Source organism: Typopeltis vanoorti, chromosome 7 (assembly GCF_054136105.1).
Source record: "Typopeltis vanoorti isolate ZY-2024b chromosome 7, IOZ_Tvanoo_1.0, whole genome shotgun sequence".
Classification (NCBI taxonomy): domain Eukaryota; kingdom Metazoa; phylum Arthropoda; class Arachnida; order Uropygi; family Thelyphonidae; genus Typopeltis; species Typopeltis vanoorti.
In genome coordinates, this window is record NC_143555.1 from 102,949,935 (window position 1) to 102,969,285 (window position 19,351).

General features: G+C 37.0%; 1 protein-coding gene across 3 annotated transcripts in view; it reads left to right on the plus strand.

Moving 5' to 3' along the window:
- LOC150104923 (uncharacterized) overlaps positions 1-19,351 on the plus strand; it is a 431,839-nt gene that overhangs the window by 25,316 nt on the left and 387,172 nt on the right. For all 3 annotated transcript variants that reach the window (XM_090395426.1, XM_090395427.1, XM_090395428.1), the window contains exon 2: positions 12,926-13,023. The gene's annotated coding sequence lies outside the window, so the exon portion shown is untranslated. The remainder of the gene's footprint in view (positions 1-12,925; positions 13,024-19,351) is intronic.

Genomic DNA, 19,351 nt, shown 5'->3' on the forward strand with positions numbered 1-19,351 from the left:
TGTAGCAAATAAAGAACTCACTATTTACAAAAAAAAAATCAACCAGCTTTGCCCTAGAATCATGTTTACCTTGGAAAGAAAATGTGAAGGTGCAATCCTTTGATTTGAATTTTATGTTTGCATTCATTATGAAACTATGGCTTATTTGCTGGTCTATACATAAAAAGCATATATTCACAGGTCATTATGTATATCTTTTTTTCCAGACAGTATCCTTTTCAAAAGTGCAGCAGCATCAAGACTTTACTAAGCTGGATTTATATATGATTCTCTGAGGATTTACTTCAACTAAAATTTTCCAAAATCAGTAACAGCATATCTCTGAATGGCTATAATTCCAACTTCAAGCAAAAAATCATTGATAGGTTCAGGCATCTTTTCCTGATGTTCAGAGAGTTACAATTCCATATGTTAAAGATGTTTTTTTGAATGTACTGTGAGTGTTCTAAAAGATATAATTTAACAACCCATCCATGACTGTTAATAAAATTAGCCAACTGTTATCATCTCTCAGGAATTAAAGCTTATATCAGGGATTCCCAACAGGGCCAGTTTTGGATCCCCATCCTCTTGGGATCAATAGATTTGAAACTGAGGTCAGTATATACTAAGGAGTCAATGGGAATCAAGGGATAAATTATACTAGAAAAAATATTAAAAAATGGTTGACCAAGATGCCTGAACCTATGAAATCATTGATACATTCCAAGGTGTAATTAGGACTTATATATATATATAAGTTGCTGAATTAGTGAAAAGATGAATTGAGTGGAAGAAAAGGATAGCATTTTTTAGAAGTTAAGGAAACTATTGACGTAATGCGTTTGTTCAAGGAAAAGCTAGATATAAATGTCAATCCAAGAAGAGAGATCTGATTCTGTTTAAGAATTTGTGTATTATCAAAGGTAAAGGAAGACTAATTATTATTATAACAACTTCTCCTCGTGGGCTAAGGACTCATCAAGGGAAGGGCCCATTTCTTCTCTCATACTTAAATATCAATCATATCTCTCCTTGAACAGGTTCACTGAAGAAGCACTCTCAACTTTTAATGGTAGTCTTTTCCACAGACTCACCACACATGAAAAGAATAAATAATAAATTACATGATAACCACAGTAATTAACTTGAATGAAATGAAAGTACAGATATTTCATACTGAAAATAACAGTATATCATCAGTGTGTAGAAACAAGCAAATCAAAGGAATGGGAATACAAAGTACATACAGCAGTTGGTGGTTTACCAATTAAAAATTGTTGTGCATTCTAGAAATTAATATTAATAAGATATGTTGATGTTGATATTGTTATGTTGATGATGTCTTTGCTATCTGGCCTCATTCTGAAAATGAACTTACCACTTTCCTACAACAGAGTAATAGCCTTCACCCACACATTCAGTTCACCATGGAAAAAGAAAAGGCTGGTAATTTACCATTCTTGAATGTCCTTCTTACACGCACAGCCTCTGGTAATTTATCAACCACTGTTTATCAAAAACGTACCTCTACTGGCTGATACATTCATCAAAGGTCCACTCATCACACCTCGCAAAAAATTGGTGTTATCAAGTCTTTAATTAATAGAGTACATAAGGTGTGCTCATCTCCCTCAAGCTTGCAACAAGGACTTCTCACTATCAAAATGTTAACGGAATTTAATGGTTACAACCCTAATCAAATCCAGCCGATAATTGACTCCTATGTTCCAACGCCTCAGGATTTTTCAACAGACCGAAGGGTTTCAATCCCTTATATTTCTGACATCTCGCAACCAATTGGTAGAATTTTGAAGAAATATCATCTCATTCCCACATACTTCATGATCAACAAAAATTCTCATCTGCTACCATCTACAAAAGACAAACTAGCACCTCTATTATTAGCTGGTGCTTGCGACATACCATGTGAATGTAATTATTATTATTATTACGGGTATCTCCATGGAGTCAGTAGACTCATTGCAGGAGACCCAAACTATCAAAACAATATCATATCTCTTCTTGAATTCATTTACAGACGAAGAACTCACAACTGAGTCAGCAATGCATTCCACTCATTCACCACCCTCCAGGCAAAAAACCTCGTTCTCACACCCTTGTTAACCATACTTTTCCTTAGTTTCTAGGGATGACCTCTTGTTCTTCCATCACTGTCACACAGCTGAAACATTTCCCCTGCATCAATCTTATAAAAACCTTTTAGTAATTTAAATGTTTCTATCATATCCCCTCTTCTCTGCCTATCAACCAACCTTTGCAATCCATAAGTTCTCAATCTATCTATGTAGGGAGCATTTTTCACATCACTCACCAACTTAGTCACTCTCCTCTGATCCCTCTCCACAACCTCCTCATCTCCAAGGAATCCAGGTGACCAGACCTGAGCACAGTAATCCAAATGTGGAAGTATCAATGCTTTATATAAAGCGGAATAATAACCTCTTTATCTCTGGATGTTAGTGTGTTCCTCAATAACCAAGTAATCCTATGTGCAATCTTGAACACCTTAGCAATGTGTCCCCTGAACTTCATCTCCCTATCCACCAACACCCCTAAGTCCCTAGCCTCATCAGTCTCTTGGAGTACCATTCCATCAATGTAGTACACACCTGATAATCTTTTAATCCCAAAATGCATAACTTTACACTTTCCCACATTGAACTGACATCCATTACCTTTTGCCCATTTTGCCAGCTTATTTAAATCATCCTGCAAACTCTCAACATCAGCTTGATTTTTTATTGCGCTACCTAACTTTGCATCATCAGCAAACAACAGAATATCTCCCTTTAAGCCATTTCTTATATCATTTATCTACAAATTACACAACAGTGGCTCAAACACAGAACCCTGAGGCACACCACTGGTCACCTGCCTCATCCTGGACTCTGCTCCTCCATACACCACCTTCTGGTATCTTTTCCTGAGCCATTCTCCTATCCATATCACCAGTTTAGTATCCATCCCCATCTGCTCCAATTTGCACAACAGTATTCCATGGGGTATCTTGTCAGAAGCCTTAGCAAAATCCAGAAGTACCACTGTGTATCCATTTCCTTTGTCCAACTCAGATGTGATTCTATTATAAAAAGTTAATAAATTGCTAAGGCAGGATCGACCTTTAACAAAACCATGTTCGCCCCTATAAAGTATCATATCCTGATCCACCCATTCTTGAATTTTGTCTTTAACCAACTTTTCAAATACTTTTACCACCACTCCCGAGATGGTGATTGGTCTGTAATTTATTACCACAGTTTTAGAGCCACTTTTATGCAAAGGAACTACTTTGCCCTCCTTCCACTCCCTAGGGACCATACCAGAGTTCAAACTTAAGTTAAATAGCCAAGTAAGAGGCGTTGACTTCCTTTGTACATTCACGCTACACCTGAGCTGATATTCCATCTAAACCTACAGCAGTGTTTGCATTTAAATTTTGCAATATACTAAGTACCTCTGATTTCTTAACTTCAATTCTCACATTAGTTATTGCTACAGGTACAGAGATATCCTCACTTGGGTGATAAACGTTTGAAAAGTGATCACTCAGTAACTCTACTATTACATCTGAATATGTCACCTCAGTACCATCAGCACCCACTAAAGTTATCTTTCCAGAGTCATTCTTCCTTTTACTTGCCACATAGCAGAAGAACTCTTTGGGATTACCCTTGATCTCCTTGGCTAGGGTCTTCTCATAATGTGATTTAGCTTTTCTTACTATGCTGGTAGCCTTCCTAGCTTGAGCCTTGTACTGCTCATGGGTGTACTGATCGCCTTTCTCCTTGTAAATTCTCCATAACGTTTTCTTTTTTTGCAGATCAAGCTTGATGCTGCTACCACTCATCCATCTAACACCTACCTTGTTTGTCTTCCTGACCATGGGAGATATAATCTGATATTGCCTTCCTCAGATACCTGCTGATTTTATCCCATTCTCTGCAATATGTTCTGCCATGGGACAGCTGCAAGCTCACTCCGAAGCTTGTTATAATTGCCTAACCTGTAGTTCCATATATACCCCTTCTTAAGAGAGAGAGAAATCCACAAATTTTGCAACCTCCCAAGTCAATACCACATGATTGCTCTCACCAATTGGAGATAACAAGGACACCTTACTTATGCATATATCCTCTGAACCAATGACCAGGTTCAACATTCTCACACCATGTGTCCCTTCAGTTATGTGCTGTTTCAAGTAATTATCTCGTAGAAGGTGCATGAATTCAATTTCCTTTTTGCCACGTGATATTTCTTCTTTCCAATTGACATCACCATAATTAAAATCCCCTATAATAATCACTAACCCTGCACTCATTGCACTGATTTGCTGATGCATGAATTCAATATCACCCCATGTATCCCCTGGCCTATATCAGCAACCAACTGTAATATTTGGTTGTGTTGGTGACTATTTTACACCAGACTGTCTCAAATGAACTATCATTCACATGTCTATCATCTTGAACTACTTTGTTTGACTCATCAGCTCATTGCCATTATCAGATTGTGTTCACATGGTCAGGAAGACAAACAAGGTAGGCATTAGATGGATGAGTAGTAGTATCAAGCTTGATCTGCAAAAAAAGAAAATGTTATGGAGAATTTACAAGGAAAAAGGCAATCAGTTAATCTAACATACTTTGGGTAAACAGGCTGTTCTGTGGAAAAAAGAATTAATGTTCTTTTTCCAAAGAACATTTTTGATTTGCTTGTTTCTACACACTGATGATATACTGTTATTTTCAGTATGAAATATCTGTACTTCCATTTCATTAAAGTTAATTATGGTGGTTATCATGTAATTTATTATTTATAGTCATTCCACAGGTACCTTTAAGGATTAGACATGAAAAGAATGTGAATGGACCTCACATACTTCCTGACCACACACTTATTTAGCCTTCTAGGGATGACTACAGGTGTGGGATTCCTGAGTTTTGTTGCTACCTTCCACAAAGTGCAACATCTCACTTGTATCTATATATCCCACCCCTCCCTCACTAACTTACATGTTTCATCATGAGGAGATGTGGCCTACAAAGTCTATTTCTCTGACTTTGTAGGCCACATCCCTTCAGTCTGTCCTTGTTTGTGCAGTTCCATAGACTGGTTATCAAAAAAAAATTAATAAAAATAAATAAATTAGTTAGTAAATTATTTTCATTCCAGTTCCACATAGTTTTTGTTCTAGGTGACATATATCAAAGTTCTGCACAGTGTTTATGCCATGGACCAGATATATTACATTCATTCTTAGGATATTGCAGAATCTTAATGTAAATACAGCTGTGGGATTAGATGGGATGTCATCTTGGGTTTTGAGAGAATGTACAAGGGAACTGGCAATGCCTCTGACCAGGCTCTAAGTCTCAGCTCTGGTAGAGTTCCAAGGGAGTTGAAAAAGGGCAAAATAATTCCCTTGCATAAGGGAGCTTCTAAGACTGCAGTAGCAAATTAATAGACCAATCAGTATCTCTGGCATGGTGGTAAAAGTACTGGAATAATTGGTCAAAAGGAGAATTCAAGAATGGGTGGATAAAAATATGATACTGTATGAGGGGCAGCATTGCTTTGTGAAGGATACGTCATGCCTTAGTAATTTACTAACTTTTTATAATAGAGTAACAACTGAGTTGGATAAAGGAAATGGCCACACGATGATTCTGCTGGATTTTGCACAGGCATTTGATAGAATATCACATGGAACTCTCTTACACAAAGTAGAACTAATGGGAATGGATATGACACTGGATAAAAGGATGGCTACTGAATAGATATCAAAAAGTAGTATGTGCAAGGTCAGAATTAAGGCAGAAACAGGTGACTAGTGGTGTTCTGCAAGGTTCGGTGCTGGGGCCAGGAAATATTCAGTTGTTTGCTGATAATGTGAAGGTAATGGTTAATCAAGGTGATGATGTGCAGACTTGCAGAACAATTTAAATAGGCTCTCAGTATGGGCAAAAGATAATTGGTGTCAGTTTAATGTGGAGAAATGTAAAGTTATGCGTTTTGGGATTAATAGATTTCGAGCTGTGTATTACATTGTACACCAGGAAATAGATGAAGCTGGAGATGGTGGTGGACAGAGAGTTAAAGTTTAGAGGACATATGATGGTGGGCTGAAAAGTTCTCGGCCTTGACCATAGATGGCAACACTATTGGCACGATTTTTTTTTTCTAAGTTGGTACGTCTGTCATAAGCATCCATATGAAATTGCAAGTCATTCTATCAAGTTGTTTATTTTATACAGCTGTCTGAAGCAAAAGTGTTATCTGTATTCCTTGAAATGGATAAAATTGAGTATTGTGCAGTAAAATTCTTTGTGAAAGAAGGTTTAACACCAACAGAGATTCATTTGAAGTTCATAAAAGTTTATGGTGACTCTTCTCCTTCATTTTCGGCAATTAAGAAATGGGCTGCAGAGTTTAAACATGGCCATACCAGCCTTAAAGATGATCCACGTGAAGGACGTCCAAAAAGTTTAACAACACCAGAAATCATTGATCAAGTGCATGATATGGTATTGGATGACCGGCAGTTAAAGTGCGTGAAATTGCTGAGACTATAGGCATTTCAAAAGAACATGTGGGATATATTCTGCATGAAGAATTGCTAATGAAAAAGCTTTATGCAAGATGGGTGCCACACTTGCTCACAGGATCAAAAACGCACTCACATGAAAATCTCTGAATGGTGCTTGGAGTGTTTTAACAAGAATAAAACTGATTTTGTACATTGATTTATTACCATGGATGAGACTTTGATTCACTATTACCCACCAGAATCCAAACAGCAGTCAAAGTAGTGGACAGAAGCCGGTTATTCAACGCCAAAGAAGACAAAGTCGGTTTCATCAGCAGGAAAGGTCATGGCATCGGTGTTTTGGGATGCTAAAGGCATTGTGTTTATTAATTATCTTGAAAAGGGTAAAACAATAACTGGGAAATATTATTCCGATCTTTTAACCAGACTAGATGAAAAATTTGTGAGAAAAGACCAGTTTGCAGAAGGAAAAAAATCATCTTTCATCAGGACAATGCACCTGCCCACAAAGATGTTTGGGAATGGGAAGATTAAGAGATCTGCACTATAAATTGCTGGAGCATCCACCCTATTCCCCAGATTTGGCTCCTTCTGACTTCTATCTCTTCCCAAAACTAAAACTCTTCCTCGCTGGTCAGCATTTTTCTTCCAATCAAGAGGTGATTGCAGCTGTAGAAGGGTATTTTGCAGATCTTACTGCTACTACTACAGGATGGGATAATGGTGCTGGAGCATCACTGGAATAAATGTATTAGTCTTAAGGGAGATTATGGTGAAAAATAAAAATAATTTTGAAATTATAAATTCATTTTTTCATTGTTAGGCCGAGAACTTTTCAGACCACCCTCGTATTACTAAGGTAGCCCATAAGATTACTTGGATATTGAAGGACACATTAACAAGTAGAAATAAGGAACTTGTTATTTCTGTTTATAAGGCCTTATGCCCATATCTGGATTATTTTGCTCAAGTCTAGTCTCCTGGGTTTCTTGGGGGGGATGAGGAAGCAGTTGAGAAGATTCAGAGGTGTGACAAGATGGTGAGTGGTCTGTGCAATGGGTTGCCAGAGTCAGCTGTGAGTGCTTTCTGTTAATGGGTTCAAGGAGAGGTATGATAGATGGTGGGGACAGTTTGAGTCTTCTGCGATGAGTCTTCGGACTCCATGGAGGTGCCTGTACAATAATAATAATAATTTTTAAGTTTTAAAATAGCCACCACCTTAAAATATACTTCACAATAGAAAAATAACTGTCTGCTGTTTCTTGAAATGTTAATCACAAATCTTTCAAATGATGCTAGCTTGAGCTGATAAAGCGTCTGTGTATAGATAATTAATGGAATAAGTTATTTTCATTTCAATTTCACAAAGTTTTTTTTCAGAAATTGATGTAAATCAAAGCAATATATAGTGTATATGCTATCCAGTCCTGTTTACCAGATACATCAAATTCATTTTTAATGCCTTTAATACATCCAGCACCCTAAAATACACTTCACAACAGAAAAAAAAAAGAATCAAATAATTGTCTGCCCTTTCTGGACACATTAATCACAAGTCATTCAAATGGTTCATTTTTTTTTTAATCTCTCTCTCTCTCTCTCTCTCTCTCTCTCTCTCTCTCTCTCTCTCTCTCTCTTGCTCTCTCTCTCTCACACACCCATGACAAAAGCACAATTATTCCAACATTATGTCTGGGATACATGTGAAAAAGATAGCAGAAGTGAAAGTTTTAGATTTCTGTGGTTTAAAGACTTTCTTCGAATTATAAAGAATTTCTTCACATTTGAAAAAATTTCTTCAAAATGATGAGAACTAATATAAAAAACTTTATTAAACTTAAAATGCATTACTAATTTTGTGTGCCAACAGGTACTGGTATAATTCATTAGGAGCATGTGTATTTTACATAAGAGTAAATAGTTAGTGACATAAAACATTTCATAATGTTTTAAAAAGTGTTGGAAGATACGACAGATAGTGTAGCACATGGCGCCAATGAGAAGGAAGACAATGGCGACCAAATCATCGCCATCCTTGTTCAAATATTTTAACGTAAGGGAGTTTGTACAGTGCAATGTCTGCGGGATGTATGCTTTCCCGAAAGAGACTAGAGTTTGGTTAGATAGTGATGGGAGAGTGTAAGGAAAGTGTAAGGAAAGTGAGAATTTGAAGCATGTGTCAGGTTGTGAGATTGTTGTCATAGAAGAAAGCCAGAATGTAACAGAAAATAGTAGTTTGATAGGTAATTGCGATGTTGTACCAGATAGCATTGAGAGTGGTGATGAAAGAGAGAATAAAAATAATTATACAGAGAGAGAGAGAATGGTTTGAATGATGAAATAAATGAGGAATTAGTTGCAATGAGTGAGATTGTGTGGTTGCGCGGAGTAATACATAGGGCGAAGCTGGAGCGATTGCAAAACTCTTTGCAATTGAGTGCATCAGCTAATGGAAAGAAGCAAGTGTGTGAAAAGAAAAATAAGCGTACGATTAGGAGTGTAAGAAAAATGAAGGAACGAGTATTGTATGGTAACTCGTTAATAAGAGGTGTATTAGATGAGAGTTTGACGAAATCGTACTTACTGGGTGCGAAAATTAAGGATGTATGTGTGAGAGTATTAGAGTGCAAAAGTAGAGGGTGAAAGAAATGATAGTCGTGGCAGGAACAAAAGATTTGAAAGGAGATAAAATACTTAAAGGAGATAAAAGATAGGGAGTTGAAGTTTAGGGGGCACATTGCAAAAGTGGCTAAATCAGCTCATCAAATCACTTGGCTGCTGAAAAATACATTGACGAGCAGAGACAAGCAAGTTATTGTTCCTCTGTATCGAGCCTTGATAAAACCCCCATCTAGACTACTATGCCCAGATTTGGTCACCTGGATTTCTTCGAGGTGGAGAGGATCCAGAGGTGAGTGGCCAAGATGATAGCAGGTCTATGAAATGAACCTTATGAGAACAGGTTGAAGATTTGTGGGTTGCAGAATTTGGTTGATAGTTGAAAAGGTGGGGGGGTAAATGATTGAGACATTAAAATTACTAAAGGGTTTCTATAGGATTAATTCAGAGGATATTTTTGAGAATAGGACTATTGGTGGGAGGACTAGGTGCCATCCATGGAAGCTGGGCAAAAGTGTGGGTAGTAAGGGTGTTAGAGCTAGGTTTTTTACTTTTAGAGTGGTGAATGAGTGGAATAAGTTGCCAGAGTCTGTTGTGGGTGCTATGACTGTGAATGAGTTCAAGGCAAAGTATGATAGATACTGTGTGAATGTTGAATAGTTGATGAACGTGATGTTCAGGACCTCCCTCGTTGAGTCTAGGGACTCCTTGAAGTTGTCCATAATAATAGTAATAGTAATAATATGCTAGAAAATAATATGATAGCTATGGATTAAAATAAACAATTTCATGAAAGTATGTGTACTTGCTGGCATTGTTGCATTCTATGACATGATGCATTTCATAGTTAGGGTCTGTAAATATGATATTTCTGTTGAAAGACAAAACTTGTTGCAGGATAATGCCTTGATTGCTAGAAATGTGTAGCATTTCAATTCTAAGATTTTCTGTACTAGGATAAATATACTAGGATAAAGTAAAATATACTAGGATAAAGTAAAATTCATTATCATTAATTGTATGTAGAAAGGATTATACTGTATTTCTTATTGTTGGCATTCTTCCAAATAGCAAATATGTCATCCACATGATCTAGCCAAAGGCATGGTATTATATTAAAATTTTCTTAATAAAAGTTTGCCAGATTTGGAGATAGTGGTACTTCATTGAAGTTCCTTTGACTCACATGCAAAATTTATCTTTCCATGTTAAATATCCATTAGCAATAATAAATTTAAATAAATCTTTGACACTGTCTCAGAAATAGACACAGTGTCAAAGATAACTATCATATCTGAAAGTTTTGAGAGGAAATCTAATAAAATGGACCTCTCCTTGAAGTTGCAAAATAATCTAATATAAAATAATTAATAATCGAATATAATCTAATAAAATGTAAAACTTGAATTGACATTTACAAAGAGCCATGCTACAGTGGGATTTGTACCCACTGCTTGTAACATGATAGAAATAAAGCTAAAGAAATAGTTGTTCCTTTTATAGTCATCACTGTTAGTTTTTCTATCCATTTCTCATTTATGTAAGACAGGTTTATTCCACTATTAGACACTTTAGGCAATTTAATGCAGCCAGCTTGTCATTCCTCTAAGGGTATTTTATGAACTGTGTGTTCATAAAATACCCTTAGAGGAATGCAATTTGTATGTCAAAACAGCCTATGAACTGTGTGCTCATAGGCTGTTTTGTCTGTTCTGAGAGATGACAAACCCTATTTTCCATGAGAAAAAAACATTCATACTTCTATATAAAGCCAGCTAACTCACTATTTGATTAAAAAGACCCAATAAAGGTTCCTCATGTCATAAATGGGATTTGAACCAGGGTATTCTCAATCAAAAGGCTCATCTTTACCAAATGAACTGCAGAGGCTCTGAATTTGATCAGTGCAACCATTTCATCCCCATTATTTCTGATATTCCTAACATTCTTAAACAACTACTGTAATTCATTTCTGGGTCTATAACCAGTGCTGCCCATGCTATCTATCAGCTTTGACTATTATGTTCGATTATTCCACACCTGCTTTTAGTTATTCCTCTATCACTATCCAACCCATAATTTCCCCAGATTAAATTGCATTCCGAGCCACCTCATTTTGATGACTGCCGTTGTATGCACAACCATTGTTTCTAACATTGGCCTTCCTTATGCCTCAATATCTATCCCTATTTTCCTCTTCCCTCCCCCATTTTCCTGTCTATTTCGCATTCCTGTTCTCTCAATTTCCTCCCTCCCTCTCTCTCTCTCTCTCACACACACGCGCGCGCGCACACACACACACACACAATCAATCCTCTCAATTCACAAGCATGTTCAGCCTCTCCTTCCTTACTCTACTGCTCTTACACATTACCTCCACTTCCTCAGATCTCTTTTTCACTACTGTCATTATCTCCACCCCAGAAACATCCTGTTTAGTTGACTCACACCAAATCCATTCATATGCCATCACTCACATAGTGTTCCATCTATCTCTCAAATTCACTGTGTTCACAAACTGAGCCCTTTTCTTCCAGAGCTTTGCCAACATACCTTTCATAAACTTTGTTGTCTCCACTCATTACTGTTATACTCAGAGGAAATGCTTACCATCTTTCCTTCCACATTATCTTTCGCTTTCCCCAATAATCTTTTGATATCCAGTATCACAGTCTCCTTCTCCCCCAGTTGAAATATTTGCTCCTATCAATTCTCTTACTTTTCATGCTCAATGCCAGTATCCTTTGGATACAGATTTTGATATTATTCAGGACCTCCATTGCATCATGGATTCATTACAAGAGGTCTGCTTTAGACACCACAAAGTCTGGTATACGATTCTAGCATATTGCATATTATCAGTCTATCATCATTGCCAGCTTGGTTGGCTAAGTAGATAGCATACGCTCTTCAAGCAATAGGCTGTGGGTTTGAATCTTACAAGGGGCAGGTCTCAGATAATGCCAGCCTGGCTGGCCAAGTGGTTACTGTATCCGCTCTCCTGCCAAAAGGCTGCAGGTTCAAATCCTGCCATGGGCATGGATGTTTGTCATTGTCTTTGGAAATATTAGTGGTGGTGATCGGCGGTAGATGGTGTTGGTGTAGTTGCAGTCAGCTGGTGGATTGAGTAGTGGAGATGGAGTTGTTGATCAGGTGCCCTCCCTCGATGAGTCTTTGGACTCCCTGGAGGTGTCTAATAATAATAATAACAATAGCAGATTAAGCAGTCCAAATAATTAGCTACAATGAACTCATTTAGTACTGACATCACTTCTCCATCTATACTGGCCAATATGGATAAGAAGATGGATATTGATTTTATTTGGAGTATTGTGGGAGTCTATACTATTAATAAACAATATATAATGCCTGACATTCTGTAATGACAAAACCAGGGAACTAGCTGTGATAACAGCTAGTTCCCTAGTTTTGTAGATAATAACATATGATAACATCTGACAATTTTAATCATGCCCAGTAAAAGTAAATCATGCATGCAGATTATTATTTTCCTTTTGTCTTGAAGTAACAATGTCAGTTATATATATATATATTATTTTTATTATTATTATTTATTTATTTATTTTTTTTTTTTTTTGTGCACGTAATTCACAATTTCTGTAAATGTGTTTTAAGTGCAATAGCAAGGTTTTTAGCACATTTAATACTTACCTTTCTTTTATAACTATTTCAGTTTTCAATTACTGTATTTGCAATTTATTATATTTTAATTCCTTGGCACTTTTTAATTTGTAGTGTATTCAAAATGCATGACCAGTTAATAGAATCTTGAGTGGTAGGAAGAAATCATTTATGAAAAATGAATTTGAAGATTACAAGCTAAAGAAATTCAGGTACAAATTGTTGATGACAGAGGATATTTGAACATAATCAGCAACCAGAAAAAAAATCATTGAAAAATTGTTGAAATTGTTGAAAAAAATATGAAAAAAACTAGTGTAAACAAACTAATATTAATGCTGTTTTGTTTGCACTTTTTTAGGGCCAAAAATAAATCACACATTATGGTCATAAAGGAAAACATGCTAAGAAAAGTCATATTCATTCTAGCATAATAAGAGCTATATGGCTTAGCAATCATGAGAACTATATTTCCAACATTAGGTCTCATAACCCTTTCTTAAAAATGTTACTTTACAATCATTCATTCTAAACTACTTGCAGATTAAATTAATATATATATAGAGAATAAATATTTATTCACAAAATAAACTTCATATTTCAGCCATCATGTTTAGGCCATTTTCAGTAGTACATATACAGTATATATCTTTTCTTCTTATTGCTCTGCTCTACAGCTCAAATCAATCCTTTGACTCCTGGATTTGTTGCTTGTCCACAATGTTACTTCCCCAGTTTAGACATTGTAATATGATGTTCCTATCTTGACTGATAGTGTCCATCCATCTTTTTCTAGTTTTTCTTCCTAGTCTTTTACCAAGAATTTTACTATATATTGGCTTCTTAAAATTTGTCTTCACAAATCTGAAAACAAACCCCAACTCAACATCACCAGAGTTAAAGATTGGTACTATCAACATAAGAAGTCTGAATGGCAAAGAAATGGAGCTAGCTGAGGAATTAGATAAGTACCAGATCGACATAATAGGGGTGACTGAAACAAAAAAGCCAAAAACTGGTGAGATCTTTCTGAGCAATAAATACAAAATGTTATATTCAGGCAATGACAATCAAGAAAAAGAAGGAGTAGCCATAGTATTCAACACAAAATATGAGGCTAATCCTTGAATGGCAGTCAGTCTCAAGTAGAGTAATGTAGGCAAATATGAGAATGGGGAACTGGACAATGAGACTTATTTGTGCCTATGGTCCCACAGAAGGTTCTACTAAGGTAGAAGTGGAGGAATTTTTTGAGGCTTTAGAAAAAGCAACTGACACAATGAAAAAGGAAAAGTTGGTCCTTGTTGGGGATCTAAATAGCAGAGTAGGAAATGATTGTGAGACATAAGAAAATATTTTGGGAAAATTTGGAGAAAAGAGCAAAGCTAATAATAATGGCAAATATCTGATTGGTTGAATAGTGGGAGATCAGGGGAGAACCAGAGGTCATCCCTGGAAACTGTATAAAGAGGGTGTGAGTAGGGGAGTGAGAGGCAGGTTTTTTTCGTGCAGAGTTGTGACTGATTGGAATGCCTTGCCTGAGAGTGTGGTGTCTGCAAGGAGTTTGAATGTGTTTAAGACCCGGTATGATGAGATGTGTGTGAGATAAAAGGACCTCCTAGATGAGTCTTTGACTCCATGAGGTCTTGTTTAATAATAATAATAATAATAATCTGTTGGATTTCTGCTCAGGATATGGACTGGTTATTACTAATACCATGTTCCAACATAAAAATGTGCACAAATTCACATGGAGAGAAGAGGCAAGGAATAAGTAAAGTCTCATTGACTATGTTATTGTTGATAGTGATGTTTTTTCCCTGGTGCAGGACACCAGAGTGTACAGAGGATTTGAAATTGGAAGTGATCACTATTTAGTCTTGAGCAGGATAAAAGTGAATTTCATATTGAAAAGAATAACATGTAAGAAAGTTTTGAAGCGAATAAAAGTTGAGCAGCTCTCAGATGTGAACTGTAGACTAAAATACACAAAGATTATTGAAGAAAAAATGAAAGAGTTTGAGAACAGGAATCAAATCTTGGAGATTCAGTGGCAAACTCTGAAGAAAACATTGATTGATTCTGCCAGAGAGGCATGTGTGAGGTTGTCTGCAAGGATAAAAAAAATCAGAACTCCCTGGTGGACACAGGAAGTTAAAGAGGCAGTGAAGGAAAAGAAGAAAGCATATCAAAAGTTTCTGTCAAATAAGTCATCTTGTGCTCTTAGAGAATACAGAGACAAATGCAAGAATGCTAAATACTGTGTAAAACTAGCTAAACAAAAGTCATGGGTGGACTTTGATAAGAATATAGAAAATAAATATCAAGAAGGTGGCAAAATATTCTGGAGGTTGTTGAAGCTTAGGAATGGAGGAAAGAGTGCTATAAAAGGAGTTAGAGATGATAAAGGTGACATGAAAATGGGAGAAAAAGATATCCTTGAAGTATGGAGTAATTACTTTGAAAAACTGCTAATGAAACAAGCAGTGATGAGAGCACAGTGGTAAAAAACACTGACCAGGCATGCAGTCAGGAATACATATCCATACTTGAAGTAGAAAAAGCCATCAAAGGCTTGAAATGTGGAAAGGCAGCTAGAGTAGATGATATTCTACCAGAAATGCTGAAGTATGGTGGTATAAGAGTCTTACAGTGGCTGCACTGCATAGTTCAGAAAGCCTGGACAGAGGGACGAATTCCCGATGATTGGAGTAGAGCGCTCATAGTACCCATTTATAAAAAGGGAAATAAAACTGAATGTGAGAATTACAGAGGTATTTCCCTACTGAGTGTTCCTGGCAAGATCTATGCAAGTATACTTGAGAAACGGTTGAGAAGAATTGTGGAAGAAAAGCTTGGTGAAGAACAAACTGGATTCAGGCCAAATAGAGGCTGTCAGGATCAAATCTTCACTTTACGACAAATAGTTGAGAAAGCATGGGAATATAACAAAGATCTGTATTTAAGTTTTGTCGATTTGGAAAAGGCATATGACAAGGTGCCAAGAGAGAAGCTATTCAATACGCTGCAGTTATATGGTGTCAATGGGGCATTATATCAAGCAATACTTAGTCTTTGTTTGAGTTGTAAGTCAGCAGTTAGAACTGAAGGAAGTACAGGAAGATGGTTTAATGTTAAATTTGGTGTGAGACAAGGATGTACATTATCCCCTCTGTTATTCATTATCTATATGGATCACATTATGAAGGAAAGTGGTATTAAACATGATATCAAAATTGGAGATGTTAATGTCAGCTCTTTGCTTTATGCGGATGATGTTATACTTCTAAATAAATCCGCTACAAGTCTGCAAGATTCTCTGACTAAATTGAATAGCTGTTGTAATAGATATGGTAGAAAGATCAGCAATAAAAAGACAAAGGCAATGAAAATAGGCAGAATCATTGAAAATGTCAACTGTGTTGTGAATGGAGAACCTGTGGAACAAGTAAAACATTTCAGCTACTTAGGTACGATTTTTAGTGAAGATGGTAAATTAAATATAGAAATAGACAACATAATCAGCAAAGCTGGTGGTGGGAAGTCAAGTGAATAAATTCATATGGAATAAGAGAGAAATTAGTCGGAACACTAAATTAGCTGTATACAAGATTGTGTTCAAACCAGTTTTAACTTATGGATCTGAGAGCTGGGTCAGAAGTAAAACACCTGACCAAAGACTAGAGACCACAGATATGAGAGTCCTGAGAAAGATTATAGGCATGAACAGATGGCGTCAATGTCAATATCATATTAAAAACGAGGATATTAGGAAAGAACTTGACATTGTCAGCATCCAGGAATGTGTTAGCAGAGCTAATCTCAGGTGGTATGGTCACTTAAACAGAATGGGCAAGGAAAGATTAGCAAAACAAGTTTTCTCTGCCAGGTTGGCAGCAAAACGACCCAGAGGAAGACCAAGATATAGGTGGATTGATACGGTACAAAGTGCCTTAGACGATAGAAATATAAGATCTGATAATGTTGGAGTCTTGACAAGTAACAGAGTGATTTGGAAGAAAATTGTAGATAGGCAGTTAGTAATGATGTAATTTTTTTCATGTAGTACTATCATATCCTGTACATCCTGTACACCCCCTTGAGGGTACATGGCAGGAATTTGATGATGATGATGATTGTCTTCTTAATAATATTGTCATTTGCCATATGGAAAACATATCCTGTAACTGCAACTTTTTGCACTTAATTATACTAGATGTTTTGGATTCTTTGTAAAGTTGATATAACCAATGGTTGTATGTGATCCTCTAAAGATTATTATCATTTGCTGGGCCAAATATTTTTATAGGAATTTTCCTTTCAAAAGCTGAAATCAAATGCTCCACTCTTTGGAGAATGGACAATGTTGGAAAATGTTGTATACAGATGACATCTTGCTGTGTGCAGATTCAAAAGAAGAAGCGGGAACTAAACTGGAAAGTTGGAAAAAAGTACTGGAAGAGAGAGGTATGAGACTGAGCAGAAGTAAGACAGAGTATATGTGTTGCACAGTGGGTAGCAAACAGGAGACAGATCTGGAGCTGGAAGGAAATGTCATCAGGAAGGTGAGAGACTTTAGATACTTAGGTTCAACAGTGAAAGAAGATGGAAGAGTTGAGAAGGAAGTGGGATGCAGGATGCAAGCGGGTTGGAGGAACTGGAGGGAGATGGCTGGAGTGTTATGCGATAAGAGGGTGCCAGTCAGTCTGAAAGGCAAAATTTATAGGACAATAGTGAGACCAGCTATGACATATGCTATAGAAACTGTGGCCCTGAGGAAAAATAACATCAGCAGGATGGAAGTAGCAGAGATGAGAATGCTTAGGTGGATGTGCGGTGTGACCAGAAAGGATCGTCTGAGAAATGACTATCTCGGGGAACGGTGAAAGTTACAAACTTAGGAGCGAAAATACAGGAGGCAAGGTTGAGATCGTTTGGGCATGTGATGAGGAGGGAGGATGAATATGTGGGAAGAAGGGTCATGCAGATGGATGTGCAAGGAAGGCAGAAGCGTGGGCGGCCAAAGAAGAGATGAAGAAGAGGACTTGAGGATGAAGAACTTGGATGTGGTGACAGGAAGATGTGTAGGAGACTTACTATCAACAGTGACCCCCCACTTAAGTGGGAGAAGCTACAGAAGAAGAAGAAGAATTCTTCCAGTGAATATCTTTTGAACTAAGTTCACACAAGAGAATACAAAGTCTGATTACCTCTCTTTATTTGATTCTGCATTTCCACCATCATAATGGGTTGGTTAATGATTGTTACTCCTACATTACACTGGTTATGCCTGGTATTGATCATTACTTTGGTTTCTTTGTTGATTAATTTTGTAGCCATGGCATAAGAATTTGATATCAAGGTGAGAGATGGTGGTGGTGCATGGGCGGTCATTAAGAAGTGTTTGAAGAAAGAAGTCTCGGACTGTACACCAAGAGTCAGAAGGATAAATCAGGTAGGAGTTAGATGTATGAATAGCATCATTATCAGTAGTTTGCAGACAAAGAAAAAGTTGTGGAGAGAATATTAAAAAAAAAAAAAGTGATCGGCATGAACAGTACAGGACATGGGCAGGAAGCAGCTGACCATTCATCATCAATTTTCTGATATGTACCCTCAAGGAGTGTTTAGGTTACTATGACAGCACTACTACATGATTTAGTTTACATTATTATTAATCTTCTATCAACAATTTTCCTCCAAATTAGTCTATTACTTTTGAGCTCTCATATGTAATATTTTGTGCTTCTAAGGCACTTCTGACTAAATCAATCCTTTCTGACTGAGAAAGTTGACCTGATGAGGCTGGGTGAATCCTAAGGAGTTCTTTCACTATGTGGCAGGTAAAAGGAGGAATGACTTTAAAAAGTGTTCATGGTGGACAGGTAACAGATACAAACCAAATAATTGAGTTATTGAGTGATCATTTTACGGAGTGTACCATCTAGGTGGTGATGTTACAGTGGCAAATGTGACATTGACTGATGGGATAATGGAGGTGCTTGGAATGATGCAGAACCTCAATATTAACATGCCCATGGGATTGAATGGAATTTGGCCTTTGTATTACAAGAATGCACCAAGGAATATCAACTCCTCTGGCTGGGCTATTTAATTTAGGCCTCAGTACTGCAAGGGTGCCAGTGGAGTGGAAGGAGGGAAAAATAGTTGCACTGCATAAGGGAGACTTCGGGATGGAAGTAGCAAATTTTGGACCAATTAGTATCTTAGGAGTGGTGGTTGGGGTATTGGAGAAATTGATGAAAGACAAAATTCAGGGCAGGTCTTAAGGAACAACATGATTTTGTGAAGGATAGGTCTTGCCTTAATTGCTTACTTTATATAATAAAGCAACAATGGAGTTGGATAAAGGAAATAGCCACTCAGTAATGCTACTGGACTTTGCAAAGGCTCCACATAGAACTGTGTTGCATAAATTGGAGCAAATGGGGAGAGGAAGGATACCTAATTACCAAATTTGGTAATTAGGTAATTTGGATCAGAGGTGGACAAATGTCAAAGAGTGGTTATTACAGGAGG